The sequence below is a fragment of the Gossypium hirsutum genome, chromosome A04, assembly GCF_007990345.1.
Source record: "Gossypium hirsutum isolate 1008001.06 chromosome A04, Gossypium_hirsutum_v2.1, whole genome shotgun sequence".
Classification (NCBI taxonomy): Eukaryota; Viridiplantae; Streptophyta; class Magnoliopsida; order Malvales; family Malvaceae; genus Gossypium; species Gossypium hirsutum.
This window is the reverse complement of record NC_053427.1, coordinates 80,051,245-80,062,977: the sequence shown is the minus strand read 5'-3', so window position 1 is coordinate 80,062,977 and position 11,733 is coordinate 80,051,245.

Below are 11,733 nucleotides of genomic sequence, written 5' to 3'. Positions count from 1 at the left end.
GTAATAACTATGGGAGGGGGGGGGTCCTACTTTCTTTTTGTCCAAATAACAAATTTGGTAGCTAAATCCTTCTTGAACAGCTTGATTTGGTTTGGAAAGAGAAAAGAAGTGGCATCAATGAAAAGCAAAATTCCAAATGGGTGATGCCCCCACCACCATTACCATCTTATTGCCGCACGAAAAGTTTAGGTGTGACGCCTTGATAGAAAGCAGTGGCATCAGGTTGCAAGCAAAAAGGAGGATGGAAAGCCGACTATGGGAATCAATGAAAGAGTGAAAGGTGCAGATGGTGATGTGACCAGGAAGGATTCAACCTCATCCGTTTCGATCAACTGTTTGACAAAGTCGCAAGGCCTGCTTTGTTCTTACGGCGAGTTGGGAATTTTTCAACGGCCACTGTTGTTGGGATTATGGAAGGGATCCTAAGAAATCAACTTTGTAGTATTCTGGTGATATAATCAAGATGTGCTGATGGTTGTTTACTTTATCTTTTAATTATGAAATTAGAATTTAATTTTTACTTATAAAAATGAGTATATTTTATGATAAATTATTTATCTTTTTAAAAATTTATTTACTTTTTAAAGAGTATCCGCAGAGAAAAGGTTAATTACTGTTAGTGAAGGACGGGCTGAAATTTCAATTTGATTTTCCATTAAGGTTTTCTAGATAATGTAAAGGTTTAGACTTCATTTTCTTTATAAATTTGGGTTTCGGCTTTAACTTAGTGGGTCATGACTTTAAAGGGTGTAGGGAAGATATGGGTTTGGGCTTAATGGTTTTATTATTTACAAGGATAAATTACATTATTAGTTATTAAATTATAGGTAAATTTTCGTTTTAGTCAACTAATTAAAGAAATTTATAATTTGATCATGAAATTTTTCGAAATTGTTTTTCTGTCATTTGACTGTTAAGTGGCACTTTTTTAATTAGTATAATAAAATTTTAATCCTTAATTTTTATATTTTATGTCAATTTGACCTTAATTATATATAAAATGATAAAAAATAATTTTTTAAAAAAAATTAGAAATAATCAATATCCATTCTTTAAAAAAACATAGAAAGAAAATAAAAACGTTAAGCAAAATGATTGGTTCTCTTTTTTTACCCCTTCTGTTTCTTGAAATGACTATTTCGTTATAATAAAAGAAAAGGATCAGAATATAATTTGTTTATTTCCCATACATATTAGTTTTTTAGCAATAATATTTTCGAGATTTTATTTTTATAATTTTTATAGAATATTTATATTTTTTTAAAGATAATTTTCCCTCTATATTAATTTTTAGAATTTTCTTAAAATATTAGTTTTTTTTTCTTTTTTATAGATGACAGGGTTTTTATCTATGCTACAATATGTTGCCAATGGTTCACGAAATTAGATTAAATTACTATAAACAAAACTATTCAAATTATAAAATAATTGAAACATGACATACAAATATTGAAAATAAAATGAATATAAAAAACATTTCAACATGTTAAAATTCACGTAAAATTAATTATTAATGCGTAAAAGATCATATAAATTATATAATGTTTTATCATATTAAATTTCAAAAAGAAATTATACATAATATACCACAAATTAAAACACACAACGAATTCGATAACGAAAAAATATTATACTTTAAATTAAATTACTACAAAAATATATAAAACATGACATAACATGAGTTAAAAGTTTTTTAAAAAAGTTTTAGACATTGTTTATATGTAGATTCAATCGGAATCAAAATATAAATTTTAACATTTTATCCAAATTTAACTCTCTATAAAATAGGATAATTCGAGTCTTGGATTTAAATTTTTTATTTGATAATCCACAATTTATTAATAAATTAAAAGACTAAAACTTTCAACTTTAGCAATTGAGAACAACAGCAACAAATGAGAAATATAGATTAATGTGGTTTGTTTGGGTTTGGGCTTGGTTTTTATGTATTAAAGATGGGTCTACATTTAGGTTTAAATAATATTTGGGTTTAAGTTGGTTTTATATATTAAAATTTTATATAATCAGATTGTGTCGGGTTCGAATTTTAATAATTTATCTTAGTCAAACCCGAATAGAAAATAAGTTTATACTTCTACCTAATCTTATTTTCAAGGCTTTGTTTATTTGTTCAAGTTTTTTTATATTTTGGACGGATCATTCTAGTTTAGATGGGTAGTTCGATTATTGAACAACTCTAATCACTAGTCATCTTTACTTTAAGCGTTTTAAAAAAAGCAATTGATAGTTTTTTAATAAATTCTTTTTAAATTATTTTTAAAAAAATAAATTCTATTTATACTTAAAAATTTTAATTTAATCATTATTCTTTCTATAGTTAGAAATTCATTTTTGATAATATTATAGTTAATACAATTTTATTGTTGATAACAGTAATTGTTTTAACTACGATAATAAATAAATACTTATTTTATAAAAAACTTGTCTTATTCTACATTCATTACTGGGGGAAACTTGACAGAAATAAAAATAATATAAAAATATTTAAACAATTGATTGTTTTTTAAAAATAATCATTAATTAGATAATAAAATGTAAATAAATTTCTAAATGAGATTTTTTGTGTCGACAAGGTTGGAATTTTAGGATTTTGTTTAGGAGAGCAATTTTTATTTTATTTTTAAAATTTAAATTATCTATATAACCTTACTAGTGTATTAATTTTGTTAGGAAAATTTGACTTATTTGTACTTTTTCTGTAATAGCCCGATTTTGGGGCTAGTTGGAACAATGGTTTCGGGACCACGAATCCGACGTATAAAAATTCATTTTTATTATATTGTTATGGTCTATAGTTTTATGGAACTATTCTGTGAAATTCTCGTTCGAAAATTTTGACGTTTGGGCACTCAATTTAGTCAAAAGGACTAAATTGTAAAAAATGCAAAAGTTGAGTTCTATATGCTAGAGGTGTCCAATTTCTATGAGATTTTAAATTAGAGGTCCTTAGTTGGTAATTAGAGCATTGGATAAGTTAGTGGACAAAAATGGACATGAATAGGTAAAATTTCAAAGTTATGCATTAAGGACATTTTGGTCATTTGGTAAATAAAAAAACAAAAAGGGAAAATAAAGTTAAAATTGGTTTCCATCTTCTTCACCTTGCTCGAATTTTACAAGGAGAACATAGCTAGGGTTTCTTCAACTTTCAATCTTGATTGTAAGCACATCCTAACCCAATTTTTAATTCTCTTTACATTTTTGAAGTCCTCGTAACCTGATTTACCTATTTCTACCATTAATTTGAAGAAGGGTTCATGTTTAAAAATTTACCCATGTGTGACATGCATGTATTTTGATGTTTGATGGAAGATATTGCATGTTTAAGGTGTGATAAACAACTTTTACTAAGTGATTTTTAATGAAAATACATTAAAAGAGCTTATTTGTAAAAGTTGTAAAAATGGGTAGTAGAAATGTGATTTGATGCAAAATTTGGACTATTATGAGCACGATTTAGGTTCAATTAGGCTTGGGTAACAAAGAAAATGCATACATTTCATTTTACGAGCCTAAGGACTAAAATGCAAATATGTCAAAGTTTAGGGGCAAAAATGTAATTTTACCATAAGTTGATTTTTGGACAGCATTGAGTAATGTGATAATTAAATAAGTTAAATTTTCTATTATAGATCAAGAAAAACGAAGTTCAGACTTTGATCGGGGAAAGAATAAGGTTATTGACAATTAGGTCCATTTCCTACTATCTTGTACCGAGGTAAGTTTGTGTGTAAATAATGCAATGTTGTATTATGTATTTAATGTTTAATATTGTATGAATTGTATGATTATTTCTATGGAAATATTCAACGAAGTTTTGACGATGAGAAAATCCTAGTTAAACCTTAGGAATAGTTTAGGATACAAGTGACATGTCACTAGGAAATCATGAGTTATGTGAATTATGTGAATCCGGGTGCTGGTCATGTACGTCCTACCGGTGGCTGGGTAGTCCGACATGTGTTGCAGATACTTGACAGCTTGTGTGACTAGCCTGTGTAGCTATGTCTTGACTGACAACTTGTGTGAGCAGGCCCGTGATTAGCTTGTGTGCGAGCCCTATGTGTTATGAGATATGAGGTAGCATTGGCTACATATGTGGTACTTACGTGCAAGACTTTTCGTGTATCCGATAGTATTCCAAGTGTTCAACAGGTAATCCGAAGAGTATGTCAAAGATGACAAAGTATTTGACTATGTTATGAGTTGGTACATGTATGTATGTAAAACTCATGAGTATGGACTTTAGAATGAGATGAACTCTTGGTAAGAATGCTAATGAGTAAGTTGTGCCTAAGATACATGATGATATTTATGTTAACTTATGTTGAATAATTATATGATTAATGTATGATTAATGTTGCTTATTATTTACATGCAAACTTACTAAGCTTTAAAGCTTACTCCCCTTTTCTTTCCATTCCTTATAGTGTCGCCAAGCTAGCTCAGGGATTGAGGAACGTTAGAGCTTGATTCTCACTATCAAAAGATTGTTTTGGGTATACTTGGTTTTAATATTCCGAGTATGGCATGTATAGGGACTTGGTCATTTTGTTATGTGTCATATTGGTTTAGCCAAATGTGTTGGCAATATAATAGTTAATGAATTATTTTGTATATGGCCATTGGAAGTTGGCTAATATTAATCTTATTGGTCATTGGTATGTTTATGTGATGATGCTTATCATGAAGATGAAAATGGCATGAATGGAAAAGAAAGTATGTGATGTTTATGCATGATAGATGTTAGTATGTGCAAATGATGTATTGATATCTTGTTTGTGGTTGATTTGGTTGTATGTATATGCTTGGATTGGTGTTACTTGTTGTTGTGTAGGTTGGTGTAAGTAAGGGTGGCAAAATGGCTTAGTAAATAGCCTTATTTTTATCTACATGGATAGAGACATGGCCGTGTGTCTCAGCCGTGTGAAGAACACGGCTTAGGAACATGGGCGTGTGTGCAGGGCGTGTGAAGTCTGCACCTATTTTATGAAAATTTCAAAAATTAAAATTCGCCACATGGCCTAGCACACGGGCGTGTGACTTGACCGTGTGACTTTCTTTGGTGCATGACGTCATAAACAAAGAGTTACACGGGTTAAGGACAAGGGTATGTGTGACCACACGGCTAACCCACACGGGTGTGTCCCAAGCCACACGGGCGTGTGACCCTGTTTTGATGAAAGTTTTTTTAAGTGTTTTAAAAATTTTTGAAAGTTTTCGGTTTAGTCCCGAACCGTTTCCAATGTATGTTTTGGGCCTCGTAGGCCTATATTAGGGACGATATGAATGTATGCGAAAAGTTTTAAATTTGGGTGGAAATTCGTGTCTCGGTTTTGAATGTTTGTTTGTGTTTAAGTACGGTAATGCCTCGTACCTTGTTCCAGCGTTGAATACGGGTAAGGGGTATTACATTTCCAATTGAATTGTGTCTAGTTCACTCTTCACCCACATTTTATTTATAATATATATTACATTTTTTATATTTATTTTTAAAAATTACTTATTGAAATTGAAAAATGAACCTAACTTGAGTAATTCAAGATTCAAAATCAAAATAACATTGACATAAATGTTAAAATTAAATTATTTAAAATCATTCAAATAATAATTTAAACACAAATAATCATTCGATTGACGTACGCAAATTATAAAAATAGTTACTTTTGTTTACCTCATATTATATTTTAGTCACTTATGTTTGAAATGTTACGTCTTAGTCACTTACGTTATCGTTTTGTTACGAAGTGGTCACTCTACCTTAAGCTCCGTTACCTCCCTAACGGTAATCCTACATGGCAGTCCAAATGAGTTTTAAATGCCAACTTAGATGTCCGACGTGGTAGTCCAAATTAAATTTGTTTAATTAAAAACCTATTTTCATCTCAATAACTAGACATCCAAATTGACATTTAAAGCTCATTTGGCCTGCCATTAGGGAGGTAATGAAGTTTAACGGTAGAGTGATCACTTGGTAACAAAACGATAACATAAGTGACTAAAATGTAATATGAGATAAATGAAAATGACTATTTTTATAGTTTACCCTTTTATTTAAAATATATATTGCATTTTTATATTTATTTTAAAAATTACTTATTGAAATTGAAAATGAACATAAAGGATTTTAACTCGAATAATTTAAGAGTCAAATTTAATAAATTCAAAATAAAAATAACTGATAATAATTTAAACACAAATAATTGAAGCTTGAAATGAGTTGAAAACCTATCCAACTTGTAATATCACTAAAAATATAAAATTTAAATGACCCAATTGAGAGCGAATCTAAACCATGACTATATCTTGTTCTTATTTTTTCTCAACAATTTCTAATATTTTTTAACAAAATCAAACATGTAACCATACCATCCTTATTATATTCTGGATTTATATTTCAAGCATCCATTATGTTTAAATTTATCAAGTTGATTTATTTATGGATAAATTTTCCTTTTAATCATTTAATTAAAAAAATTACAATTTAATTACTCACATTTTGAAAATTTATTTTTGTCACCCAATCATTAAGTTGTTGAGGTGGCATTTTTTTAGTTGGCATAATAATTTTAGTACTCATCTTTTATATTTTTTTGTCAATTTGACCTTACATATATATAAAATGATAAAAAAAATTAAAATTCTTTTTAAAAGTTTTAAAAATACAAATAAAATAGAAAAACATTTCAAAAATAGATAAAATGAGAGAAAATGAAGTAAAATATCCAGCTACAAGAGAACTAGGAACGACAGAGAACTTTTCCCCCTCCAACTCTTTAGTCTTAAGAATATTGGTTTTAATTGTTGTTATTATAAGAAAAGAAAAAGAAAAATAATAAAAAATTAATTTGTTTTTAGATTGAGATTTTGAAAAATAAATTAAATGAATTGAATGTTAAATTAAGTTTGAATTTTTTTGGTATATTTTGTATTCTATTTTTGCTAAAAAATGATATTAGAGTCAATTTCTCAAGTCTTTATAATATCAATTCTGGAAGGAAGTTCTTCAACAACATGGAACTCGACTTGAAAATATTACTATTTTGGTTTTGTTTTGTTTCCATTTTATTATTAGATTCTATTGAATGATCATTTTTGTTCTCATGTCTTAATATTGAACAATCTTAAACTTTATTGCAATAGAATTTTGAGTTTTATTGCATGGGCATTAGTTTTTTAAATTATATTTAAGTTTTATACCATATAAATATTGTATTAAGAGATTGAAATTGATTTACTTTTTTTAATCCATTTTCATGATTTTATGGCAATGCTAAAGATTTTTTGTTGTAATAATTTGACACAAACTTAAATTTTTATACATAATTTTCTAATTTTAAATATAATTTTGAGTTTTTTTATAATTTTTATATAGAATTAAAGTTAAATTGTCAAAAAGCATAAAAGTTGGATGACGAAAATTATTATTATATTAGCTAAAAATTATCACTGATAGCCATTTAACAGTTGGATGATAATTTTTTTTTGAATGATTAAATTATAACTTTTCTTTCAATTATGTAACCAAAACAAAAATTTACCCATAATTAAGTGACTAATAATTTACTCAACTTATAGATGGTCAATTAATAAGATAATGACTGGTAAAAAAAAGAATTAAATTCACTCAACTTTATTTTTAGGATAAACTATCAAAATAATCACTTTTGTTTATCTCAGGTTACATTTTAGCTACTTATGTTTAAAATGTTACGTTTTAGTCACTTACATTTATGTGTTGTAACATTTTAGTCACTCAGCCGTTAATTTTTGTTAACAGTGTAACAGTAAGTTAATATGACATGTTAAATCATCATTTCAAACAAAAATTTTAGGTTAAATTATACAATTGGTCCATATATTTTTTCGTTTTGAGCAATTTAATATTTTCTTTTATGTTCTTTTAACTTTCCTTTTTTTTTCTTTATTTTCCATTCTCTTCTGCTTCTCCCTCTATTTTCCTCCATTCTTCATCTCTTTTAACGTAGTTTTTCTATATTTTCCATTTGTTAAAACTTTTTTTATGTTTATGAAAAAAGAAAAGGCGAAAGTTGAAACCAAAATAAAACCTGCTTCACATATTCTAGCCCCACAATTACAAACCCTCATTGTCCATCATCGCTTTAACAAACCAATTTGGATCTCTCAATGACCTAGTCCACAAGCTCGCCTCACTTGGAGGCCTTGCCAGTCGTGACTTATGGTAGTCCATCCTCAAAAAAGTTCCTGAACCAGTTCCCTTAACCTTCAAACTAACCCCCATGACCACCTTATCTATCTTACCTACAACATTCTCTCCATCTCGAAACTATGTTCTTTCACGGATTCTTCAAACGAGCTCTACATTTTCAATGACTAAAATGACCACCATACGAAACTTACCCTCAACTTTACCCAATTCAGTTTGGTTTCATGCTCCCTTTCTCTCTTCGGTTCATCCATGCTCGGCTTTCAATCAAGCTTGCTTGGGAATATCTAAGAAGGTTTAGATCAATTTTATTGATTGCTTAATTTTATTCATCAAAAAAATTAAAAAAAAGGAAAAAAATAATCTTCACGATTTCGTAAAAGTTTGGGAACAGAAAAAAATTGTTTTGGATATAAAGAATTCAATTTATATTTTAGTTTTATTAAGGATTTGATTTTTTATATTGATTAGTTATATCCAATTTTAGTTTTAAAATTAGGTTATATTCAAATCAAGATTTGATTAAGAATGATTGATATTCAGTTTCCAGTGAATTCAATTTAGGAATCATGTGAAAGAAACAAATATTGGTGGGCAAAGATTATGTTTCTGCAGTGAAGAATATGAAAAGAGAGAAAAATAAAGGGGAATATGAAAAAGGAAAAATAAAAAAATAAAAAAAATAAAAGTATAGGGACTAGTTTTAAAAAATGAAAACATAAAAAAGCTACGTTAAAAGAAATGGAGAAGGGAGGAAAATAGAGGGAAAAGAAGAAGAGAATGGAAAAAAAAGAAAAAAAAAGGAAAGTTCAAAAAACAAAAAACAAAAAATTAAATTTCTCAAAACGAAAGAAATATAGGGACTAATTGTATAATTTAACCTTACATTTTCGTATGAAATGATGATTTAACATGCCACGTCAACTTGCCGTTACACCGTTAACGATAATAAATGCTCAGTGACTAAAATGTTACAACATGATAACGTAAGTGATTAAAACCTAACATTTTAAACATAATTGACTAAAATATAACTTGAGACAAACATAAGTGACTATTTTAATAATTTACCCTTATTTTTATTGAGATAGCTTTCTCTAATTCACAATCTGATCAAATATTAACCTTATATTTTTAACCCCAAGTGCCCTATTTATTTATAACCCCTCTAATTTGAGCACTAATAATGAGTGGGTTTGTATTAAAAAAGAAAAATATCTTTACATGTGTTCTAGGTGATAGCAAACAAGCATCAAGTAATTAAATAAAATTAAAGGAGGCATGCAAAGGCAACCCCATTATTCCTCGTTGTGTTTGTAAAACATGGTCACTTCAGTTTATAAAAGTTGGGTAGTGAGTAAAAACTCCCCTCATTCTGTTAGAGATCAAATCGACTTTGAAAGTCGACTAAACATGCAGATAATGTGGCTTAGTAATGTGGCAACTTACTAATGATTTCTTAAGTATTAAGTATGTAAATGAGGCAGCAAAGAGATTAACTTGCAAGATGGATAGCAAGCTGTCAAAATTGGTTTGTAGCTTGAAAAATTATTAATGTGGCAGCAGGACTAAAATTATGATAATGATAACTTCCTGGAAGAATTATGAAAAATCAATGATAAGGATAATGATGGCAGTAGTTGAATAATCTTAGATGACAAGGCTTGATAAAGTTAAGTCGGTTTAGTAAGTCTATAAATATAGTAGCTGCTGAAATATGTTTATGTGTTGAGGAAAAAAACAAGAAGAGAAAGTGAGTGTTGAGAAGAAAAAAGAAAGAAAGAATAAGAGTGAGAGTTGAGTTGTGAGTGAGTAGTGAAAAAAAAAACTAGTAGTAGCTAGTATAGAGAAACAAAAATATTTGTGTTGTGTAATAAAATTAGTATTTGAGCTATTAATTTTTCATTATGCTTCCAACAATTGGTATTCGAGCTAGGTTCATGTCAACATCACAATGGTAAACATGATTCAACCGCAGATCCCGAAATTAACAAAGATAAATTATGACAATTGGAGCATCCAGATGAAGGCTTTGCTAGGTTCTCAAGATTGTTAGGACATTGTTGAAGAAGGATATGTCGAGCTTAAAAATGTAGTTGCCAAAGTGACTTTGAAAAACGAAGAAAAAAATTGAAAGAAGCTCGTAAAAAGGATAAGAGGGCTTTGTTCTTTATTTTTCAAGGTGTTGATTAATCAACCTTCAAAAAAATTTCAGATGTGAAGACATGGGGAATTTTGCAAAAATCCCTTCAAGGAGTGGAAAAGGCTAAAAAGGAACGTTTACAAACCCTTAGACCTGAATTTGAGACGTTGAAAATGAAACATTCAGAAAGTGTTGATGATTATGTCACCCAAGTTAAAGCGATGGTAAATGAAATGAAAATGAATGGAGAAACACTAGATGATGTCAGAGTAATGGAAAAAATATTGTGGCCATTGACACACAAATTTGATTATGTGGTTACTGTCATCTAAGAATCAAAAGATCTGTCACAAATATCAATCGATGGACTTGTGGGTTCCCTTCAAGCCCATGAGCATAAAATGAAGCAGAATGACGGTACTAGAAATTTGGACCAAGTCTTGCAAAACAAGTTATCTTTCAATGAAAGTGGAGCTAGTGATAATTTTAGACAAGGTACAAGCAATCGTGGAGGATACCGTGGAGGATATAGAGGCAGAAATAGAGGTGGATGAGGAACATATGGACGAGATAATCAATCATATGGTAGAGGCCAAACAAGTGAAGAACATTAGACATCAAGTCATGGACGAGGAGTTCTAGGACAAGACCGAGGTCGAGGAAGAGGTGGATTTCAACAAGGAAATAAATCTCAAATACAATGTTATAATTGCAATAAATATGACCATTTTAGTAATGAGTGTAGAACAACTCCCAAGGTGGAGGAGAGAAATCATATAGCAACAATTAAAGAAGAAGAAAATGTGGAATTTAGTGTATTCCTTAGTTATAAATAAAGTGAAAAATCAAGTAAAAATATTTGATATCTTGATAATTGCACCAACAATCACATGTGTGGTTGAAAAGACTTATTTCCAGAATTGGACGAGAATATTCACGGACAAGTAACGTTTGGAGATGAATCGCACACCATAGTCAAATGTAAAGGTAAAGTTACTATTAATATCTTTTGTAAATTATCCTCAAAGATTTTTGCATGCAAAGTAAAATGGAAGCAAATATTAGCTCACTAGTTGTTTAATGTTTAAGTAATACTAAGCGGTATTGTCGGATTGTAATATGAAAAGACAACTTATATTAATAGACAAACCTAAACATGTTTTTAGTTTAATCGGAAATGAAAAAATCAATTTAAAGACTAATATGCCGTCTATCGAGTCCAATTGGGGAGATGCTTTTTCCCTTGGGCATAGGAGTGGATGACTCCTAAAAGATAGAGACATAAATGTGACTAATTAGACTGACAATACATTGGACAAGACCCAAGTATAATAAATCCTATGTAACGACATGATTTTTAGTGGTACCAAAAAATACGATT